The following is a 9,143-nucleotide window of genomic DNA, read 5'->3' as shown; positions in this document are numbered from 1 at the left end:
TAAGAAAACACCAGAGATGTTGACTGACATGTCCAGGTCTCCACATCTATGACATTAAACTGCAGGAAATTGCCAATATTTGACCTATAAAAACGTCAGTCCCACATGGTTCCACCTAATCGTAAAAGTAGGGCCAGGACTTGAATCCAGCTGTACTATTAAATAAATCCCAATCTTCCTTTCTTTGCAATGTTGCCCAAGAATGAACAGTTTCTAGAGCGCTTCCAATCTTGGAAACCCAAGTTGCTACCAGCTTACTTTGAATAGTCACTTAATAAATTAGCCCTTAAAGCATGTGTCATAGAAAGAGCAATGGATTAAAGAGGAAAAATCTTGCTGAGAGAAATAAAAAATGAAAAAGTCGGCCTCAGTTTACGGGTCTGTCCAGACTTCCTGTCACCTGCCGTTCCTGCCATTCCACCATGGTTCCCTGAGGGTGGCAGGTCTGTGGCACCCCTTTGTACCCCAGTTCCAATATGCCCTTCACGTTCCTGGAGTCACCAGTTTCCTGAACTCTCTCTCCTGCCCAGTAAGCCCACACACAGCGCTCAGGGCATGCACTTACTGAAGACACAGTCCGACCAATAATAATCCAAGAGGCAGTGAATGGCAGTGAAAACGACACGTACAGAAACCTGCAATAGGGACAGAAGAGCGAGAAATGAGCCAGGGGGAGAGCCGGCTTCTTTCCCTTCTCCAGTTTGCCCCCTTTGGAGTAATAACCATTGACATACTCGATTTCTGCCTGGAAGATGGTTTTCTTAGGTAATCCGTCTATTTTATAACTCCATTTTCACCAAATTCCTGCCTCTCCCTCCTCCCACTGGAGTACAGTGCCCCCCACTACTCCTCCCAGCCAGGAATTCCACCCATCCCTCCATACCCGCCTCTGGGAGCCAACAGATCACACCCAACACAGCTGGTTGGATCCCCAGTCCTGGGCAATCCCTTCTGCGGCATGGGAGACACATGAGGCTGGGTACCTTTGGCATCTCTTCTTTTCCTTGGTGATCTCAGGCCAGCCAGCTTCTTTATTGGAAATCACTAAGGAGGTTGACAGGCTTATGGTAACCAGCTCTAACCCTGAGGGGATATCAGTGAGCAGACAGGAAAAGGAGGGACGCCTACAAGGACCATGTCTCCTGACTTCTGCTTGGAGGGATAGTCTTCAGCCCAGACTTCAGGCCTGGGCCACAGCCAGCATCCTGCCTGCCCGGGGCCTGAGTGTGTGTCCCAGGTCTTTATGCTGGTTACCAGGTGCACACAGCTGATTCTGGCAGCTAGACTTAGACCAAAGGACAGGATGACCCAGCTCAGCAAAAAGCAGTCATTTCAGCCGTGGCATGGTTCTTATTGACTAGAACACGTGGTTCATGCACTATTTGCCAGTTTTGTCCTAATATTCCAGAAGAAAAGGGACAAGTCTACCTGTTTGGGAAAGGAGTAGGAAGTATCTCACACAAGGGGCCATCCCATGGTCTGGAGAGAGCACCTGCGTCTGAATCCAGTTCTATCTGATTTTTGCCAGCACTTGCCTTCTCTGTTTCTTGGTTTCTTCTTCTGATAATTCCTGCCCTTTCAATCTCTTAAGGGTGTAGAAAGATCCACTGAGAGAGTGGGTGTAGAAGTGCTTTGAAAAGGGCAGCGTGCCGTCCAAATGCACAGCATACTTATTACTCTACTAAATCACCTGCACGGGGTGGTTAGAAGGGCTGGAAGAGATAATGGATGTGGAAGCCCCTTGTAAATTATAAAACGTGAACGAGATGGGGGAATGATTAGTAGTGAGGCGTGATTATCTTTGTGGCTCTGCTAACAACACCATTTTGCCACCTGCTGCCCAGACATTTCTGTAACTGCATGACTTTGCAAAGACATGAACTTTGCATGCTGGGGTTTGCCCAGCTGTAAAATGAGATATCTCCGGGGATGGCAAACACAGCCAGTTCTCGTGGATCCTTGGGGATGTTAAGCCCAGAGATGAGATGTGCAGGGGCAGGATCACAGGCTTTTGAGAGGATGTGAAGGCCTGCCAAGTGGAAGACGGTTGGCTCAGAGGATGGATCCCTCAGCCGATTCAGTGGCTGTTCTATAGAGGAAGATTTGGCTCAGGACATGCTTAATTACCTAATTAAAACACCTAATTACCTCTTTAAACTCCTCTGTCTTCAAATGCATTCCCTCTTTTAACCCTCTCAGTTGCCCTGTAAGATCATTTTTTAAATCATTCCCATTTTACAGATAAAGAAACTGAGACCAGAGAGATTATGTCCAACAGCACAGTGTTAAACATGAAGGAAGCAGAATTTATGAGCATGTTCTCATGACTGTAAAGATCTCCTTTCATAATGATGTCAAGCTGGTTTATAACATAAGGGCCTGGATGGTAAGAGCCACAGTTGTGGAGGTATTACTTTCTGTGTGGTTTTATGGATGGGTGAAATTTCCACCATGCAAAGTGTAAACCTAGCCCAGACCAGTTTCCAAAGTGATTATTGCAGAAGTGTAAGGGAGTTGACCTCATTAAAATACCAGTGGAGAGTGTTGGCAATGCATATTCCCAGGCCCTGTTCTGGGGATTCAGATATACTAGTTCCTGGGAGTAGCCAGACAATGTGCATTTAGCGGTTGACTAGCATCTCATGGAGAAGCACTGCCCCTTGGAAATGTCTAGAGTCTGTCTAAGGTTGAATGTGCAACTACAGTGATCATTTTGATTTTATGGGACAGACTATTCATGATTAAGTGGTGGCTATCCCCTGCCCTTTAGAAAGGATGACGCCTTGGCCAGTCCCATTTCTTTCCTCTTGTCCAACAGGCTCTGATTCCCACCCTCATTCCTGTCCTGATAAGGGATAGTCAGAGGTGAAAGTGAGATGACTGCAAGAGATTTTGTTTGATTTTGTTTTGAGAAGAAGGTTGAGGAGGGAAAGGAGAGAGAGCAAGAATACAGAGACAGACAGAACGCAGAAGCTGTATGTGAAGGAGGTGGGTTAAGGAGAAAAAGAGGATTCTACGACACACTGCTGGTGCCGCAAGTCCCTCCAGAATATTGTCATCATGGAAGAGAAATGAGTTTTTCAAAAGAACTCTTGGTCATGTGAGCAGTGTGAGCCTGGACGATGTGGATGGCCACTTCATCATCCTTCATGGCTTTGTAGCCACCATGCCCTAGGCACACAGACCTTCAGCCACACCAGGACCATAACTAGCAGCATGAGTTTAGTATCCCCACAGAAAAACTACTAAAAGAACCTAAAAGGCAAAAGCTCCCTCAGTCCAGATCCAAGCCACCTGACCCCACATCTAAGGGTAACCCCTTTTGAATTCACCCCCAGTAGCAGGAGGCTTCTCCATCTGTAAATGCCTCCCTTCCTCCTCTACTCCTGATCTCATTCCCACCCATTACTCCTAGCCTGTAGCTCGTGGCCTCCAACAGCCTTCCCTGTTCTGCCTAGCTATGAGCAATTTCTTCCTTAGGCTCACTAAGCTCACAAGCAATGAAGAACAGGGTCCCAGAATCCCAACCTTGTCTTCTCAGCTCCCTTTTCAGACTCTTGAAGCCCAGGACCAAGAAAGAAAATGCCACTTCAGCCACAACCTGCAAACCTAGCTGATCATCAGAATTAATTGTGACATCGAAAGCAGATTTTCAGATCCCAGTCCAGGATTCTGCTGCATCGGAATTCCAGAGGCAAGGAGCCCAGGATTCTATTTTTAAAAAGTTCTCTGGGTGACACTGCTGAATAATCATAAGAGGAAATCAATGCCCTCCAGCCTCTCTCTAGCACCTTGTTGAACACCTGGACTGCTCTTAGACTATTGAGTTTATAATAATTGATGAATCAATCTAGCAGCAACCCACATTTCCCCAGGCCAGTCACACCTGCCTTGAAGCTGGAAGAACTTTGGCACCAGCTCATGCTCTGCCGGGGAGAGCCCTTCTATCCTGCCACCTCCCCTGCCTGGCGCGCTCAGCATATGGGAACTGGCTCATACGAGTTCGTGGTTGACCATGCCCTTGGTGGTCACATTCTTCTCCTGGGTTACTCTCAGCAATAGCTGCGTGGCAGCCTGCTCATCATGGGGCTCTCTGTGCCACTCCAGAATCAGCTGTGTGACTCAGCACCGGGCTTGCTATTGAACAAGCATGCCACTCGCTCTCAGAAGCCATTCCAGCAAGGTCTGCCCCAGCCTCCTCTGCTTTGCATGCTAAGTCAAGGGTATCTGCTCCATATGGCAATGCATAATTTACAACACAATTTGACTCTGGCTTATATGGCGCCAATTCCATACAAAGCTTCCATTTGCATATTTATTAATTTACAAAATTAATGCATTTTCTTAGTCCCTTACAGGATGTGTTGCTGGTCTCTGTCTTTGAATTAATTTTAATCTAAGGTGGAAACATTTGTTAAGGGAGTTGGCTCAAGCCAAAGTAATCAAATACACGGTAATCAAATGCTGGTAGGGGGTGGGAAAGAGAGAGCTAACATTTACTGAGTGCCCACCTATGGTAGGCTCCAGGAAAATTAATGGTGCAGAATGGGAATCTCCAAAAGCATCCCTGCAATGTAAGCGTGTTGCTGTTGTATAAATAAGGCTACTGAGATTCAGAGAAAGTAAATAGCTGGCCTGTTGTCACATGATTGGTAAGTGCCAGAACATTTAATGATCACAAAAGTCAAGAAGCAGAATTTCCATCTATTCTGATTTCTAGAAATGAAAAAGGCTATTCTTCTGAATAATCATTTTAATCCCAGGGAATACTCAACTCTCCAGTATTTCAATATTTCAATGCTCACAGGTATTCTTGTCACATAACACAATACTTCAGGAAGACATGAGTGGAAGATGCCCTTTGAGGGTCTTACTCCACCTACAGCCAGCATTTGAACAGATCTAGCCAAGAAAACAAATCTTTTGGTCAAAATCTCTACCTGATGATACTGTAAAGGTTTTTATCAACAATAAGGCAAATCGCCTTCCATTAAAAAAACAAATTCCCTATTGTCAACTCTCCCTGCCCTATAAGCCATTAGCCTAAATCTCCATTAATTAAATTCCACATCAACTTGTCCAAAGTTCCTGTTTTCTTCACTTTCTCTTTCCCATCTGTGGCCCTAGAGTCTTCACCTCATCAATGACAACACAGTCACCAATGTCCCTCCTGTCTGTAGATCATGTCTCCCCATGGAATTGGTCACCTTTAACCACTCCTTCCTGAAAGTCTCTTTATTGGCTTTTTTCCCCCACCACATACTCACAGTCTTGTTCCGCTCTTTCCCAGGGCTATTACCTTTCCTAGCTCTTCTCCCTTACTCTAATTGGAGAAATTTGATGGTAGATTTCAGATCTGTATCTTCATATATATATATAATACATATATATATATCTGTGTCCCTGTGTGTGAGGGTGTTTTGCATCTGTTATCGTCTCGCGGTGTGTCCCAGATATATTTCTGTAGCCACATAATGCACAGTAAATTCAATATTTCTAACCTCTCTTTCTCCCTCCCTTGAACACCTACTTTTTCTTCTATGTTGCTTATCTTGGTATCTGGTCCCATGTAACCATTCTTTACAACTCAAGACTTTTACCACTTTGATCATTCCTTAATCCCTAACCTTCAGCATTTAATTGATTATGAAACATCGTCTAGTTCTTCCAAATATACTTCTGAAATCTACCTCTGAAACAACCTCCCAAGTCTATCCCCCGGTTTTATCTCTCCAAGTCTGCCTTAACTCAGCTCTTGTTGTGCTATTGCAACAGGTTAAACAGTGGCCTTCCTACCTCTGGGCTCTCCACCCTCCAGTCTGTCCTCCATGCCAGCATAGTAATGTTTTAAAACCTAGTTCTGGTCATATGACCATTTTCTCTCATAATTTCTCTGATAAATATCCAATACCCTTAGATGAATGCAATCCCTTGTGTATTATGTGGGTGAATTCATACTCCTTGAAGCAAAGAAATGAGTCTACTTATTTTTAGATTCATATGCCTTAGAATAGTTGATGAAATAGATGCTCAAAAAAAATACTTGTTGAAAGAATGAACACCAGTCCCACCATTATGTGGAACCCATCTAATTCTAGCCTTATCTCTCACCACTCCTTCCTTAGATCCTGAGGTTGTATCATTTCTAGCATCATCATACCAAGTCTCATGCTTTGTTGTAACTGTCTACCTTTGTACATGGCACTCCCGTGTGGTGGGATCTTTCTCCCATACAACTGACTTGGCTCAGCCTTCATTCATGCTCAAAACTCAATTCACACATTACCCCCTTTGATAAAGGTTCCCTGATGCGCTCTTGACAGTGAGCTAATCCCTCCTTAAGGGAACTATTCTTCTGTTTATCTCCAGGTGAAAGAAAGAAAAAAACATAGATACATACATACATTCATAAATACACACACACATAATCTAAGACTCAGTTTCCAAAATACTGACCAACTGCACACCATGACTTTAAGTCATTTATAGGACACAGAGGAAAATTTGAGGCTAAGGAACATTTTTATTTCTATTTTGAATTCTTGCCCTAAAGCACCAGCACAACCAGCAGATCAATCAGATCAGATACTTTATATGTCACCAGGATGTTTTTATCCAAGGGGAACAAAGAACCAGGGCTTGGTGGCCATTGTGGCCTCTTTCTTCTAGGACTCCAATTCTCCAACTCTGGCTCACAAGACCTCACCACTCTGGGGATGAGCCAAGGCAGAAACAGATAAAGGAAAATATTTCAGGGTGGTAACAATTTGCCCCATGCCTGGAGCCCTTGGCCTAAGCACCCTGCCAGGCTGATCTTTGCCTTTGGGGCTCCCATCAGTCTGTGCCCAGCTTTCTAAAGAGGATTGCTGGGAGAATGAAGGGTATTTGTTTCCACCCAAGTAGACAGCATCCTTAGTGCCCTTCCAACCAAACACAAAGCAAAGAAGAGAGAAGAGACAAGTGTAAAATTTTAATTGTGAAAAAGCCTTTAGAAGTCAAGCTTTGTACTTACCCCGATGTCCATCCCTTCTAACATTTTTCATTCAACAAGTGTTCCCTGAGTATTTGTTAGTTCACTCACTTCCTCTGACCTTGGCCAACAGATGATGAGGTCTTGAGCTCCCCCTAGAGGCCAACAGTAATTCTGAGGATGGGAAAGCAAGGAGGCGGCTCTGCAAGCCCATGTAATTGAGAATTATTAGATCATTGCCTGCAATAAGGGACAATGGGACAGTTCGAGGATCCGGAAAAATAGAAGGAGCATCCCTGCAAGCATCGGCCCAGGAGGTCTGTTCATGCTGCACTCAGTAAGCAGAAAGATGTTGTAAAGATGTTCAAGCAAAGCAAGCAATGGGACCTGGGAATTGTGAATGTGGTCCTTAGAGGGGAGGCTGCGGGAAGGGAGAAAGGAGGCTGACCTTTCCTGAGTGTCTGCTTTCTGCTGCTGTGTGCAAGATGTTTTAACTCATAAATCATAATTAAAGCACTTGCTGCTTTTAATCTCCACAATAAATCTGAAGGTCAGGTATTATTTTCCTCATTCTGTACATGAGAAAATCCAGGTGCCAAGTTCATATTAAAAATAGGTGTGGGGCAGCGCCTGTGGCTCAGTGGGTAGGGCACCAGCCCCATATAACGAGAGTGGCGGGTTCAAACTCGGCCCCGGGCCAAACTGCAACAAAAAAAAATAGCCGGGCATTGTGGCAGGCACCTGCAGTCCCAGCTACTCGGGAGGCTGAGGCTAGAGAATCGCCTAAGCCCAGGAGTTGGAGGTTGCTGTGAGCTGTGATGCTATGGCACTCTACCGAGGGCGATAAAGTGAGACTCTGTCTCTACAAAAAAATAAATAAAATAAATAAATAATAGGTGTGATTTGGAATTTAGACTCCAGATTATTTTTAAACTCTGAAGTTCAAATTCTTTGCACTTGCCTCATGGCCTTTGGAGAGAAGTCTAGGCTTCAGCAGCTGCTAAGGAATGTACCGGGTCTGTCTGACAATCCAGCCTGGGCACTGTTGCTACCTTAACGGCTTTCCTGGCATGTATATGCCAAGACCCTTACATGTATTATCTCAATATTCACTGTAAAGCTGTGAGGTGCGTTCTTATCCCCTTTTTAGATGAGATGTGGGGAAGTTGAATTACTTACACAAGGTCACAGCTGGGAAGAAGCAGAGATAAATTTGGCCATAAGAGATGGCCCACAGGAGGTGTTGGCCAATATTTTCTTTAAGGAGCTTTAAATTATAGTGTAAAAACAGCCATGGATGATCCATAAATAAACCTACATGGCTGTTTTTCAATAAAACTTTATTTACAAAACAGGCATTGAGCTGGATTTGGACTCCTGACCGTACGTAGTTTGCCAATCCCTGTCACTGACTCTTTATTTGATTAAGAGATGGCCTCAGGAAAGGTAGATCTGGAAAGGTCTCACACACAATGGACTCAGATTTCCCAGGCATGGAGATCAGATATGTGAAGACATGAAGGCACAAATGTGTCTGGAAGTGATGAAGGCTAGGCTGAGGTGGCCAGTTCTGAGATGGATGAACCACATGGCAGAATGGAGGATAGAATTGCATTGTAAAATGGCCAGATCATGAAAATGCTCTAAACCAGACTAAAGACTGACTAATGTCCAAAGGTCAATAAATTTTAAACAGTGGAATGAGCTATCATTATAGAAATACCCCTCCTGTGGGCTATTAAGAGATGAGTCTCAGGAGTCCTGAGATTTAGGGTAGAAAGATGAGATGCATCAAAACAAAACAGAGACAAATAAATGAAACTGTCACATGTCCATCATTGGATGAATGGATAGAGAAAATGTGATATATGCACAGAGTATTATCCAGCCTTAAAAAGAAAGGGAATCCTGCCATATGCTACAACACAGAATCATAAATGAATCTTGAGGACATTATGCTAAATGAAATAAACCCTATCACATACAAAAAGAAAAAATACTGTATGTATTTCCTACATAAATGCAATACTCAGAGTAGCTACATTTAAAGAGACAGAAAGTAGAACGATGATTGCCAGGGTCTGCAGGCAGGGAGAAAACAGGGAGTTATTGTTTAATGGGTATAGAAGAGTTTTAGATGTCCAAGATGAGAAAGTTCTGGAGATCTGTTACA

This window comes from Otolemur garnettii, unplaced genomic scaffold (assembly GCF_000181295.1).
Source record: "Otolemur garnettii isolate 467f Iridium unplaced genomic scaffold, OtoGar3 scaffold00077, whole genome shotgun sequence".
In the NCBI taxonomy this organism is placed as follows: domain Eukaryota; kingdom Metazoa; phylum Chordata; class Mammalia; order Primates; family Galagidae; genus Otolemur; species Otolemur garnettii.
The sequence above is the reverse complement of the archived record's forward strand: the minus strand, read 5'-3'. Positions refer to the sequence as shown.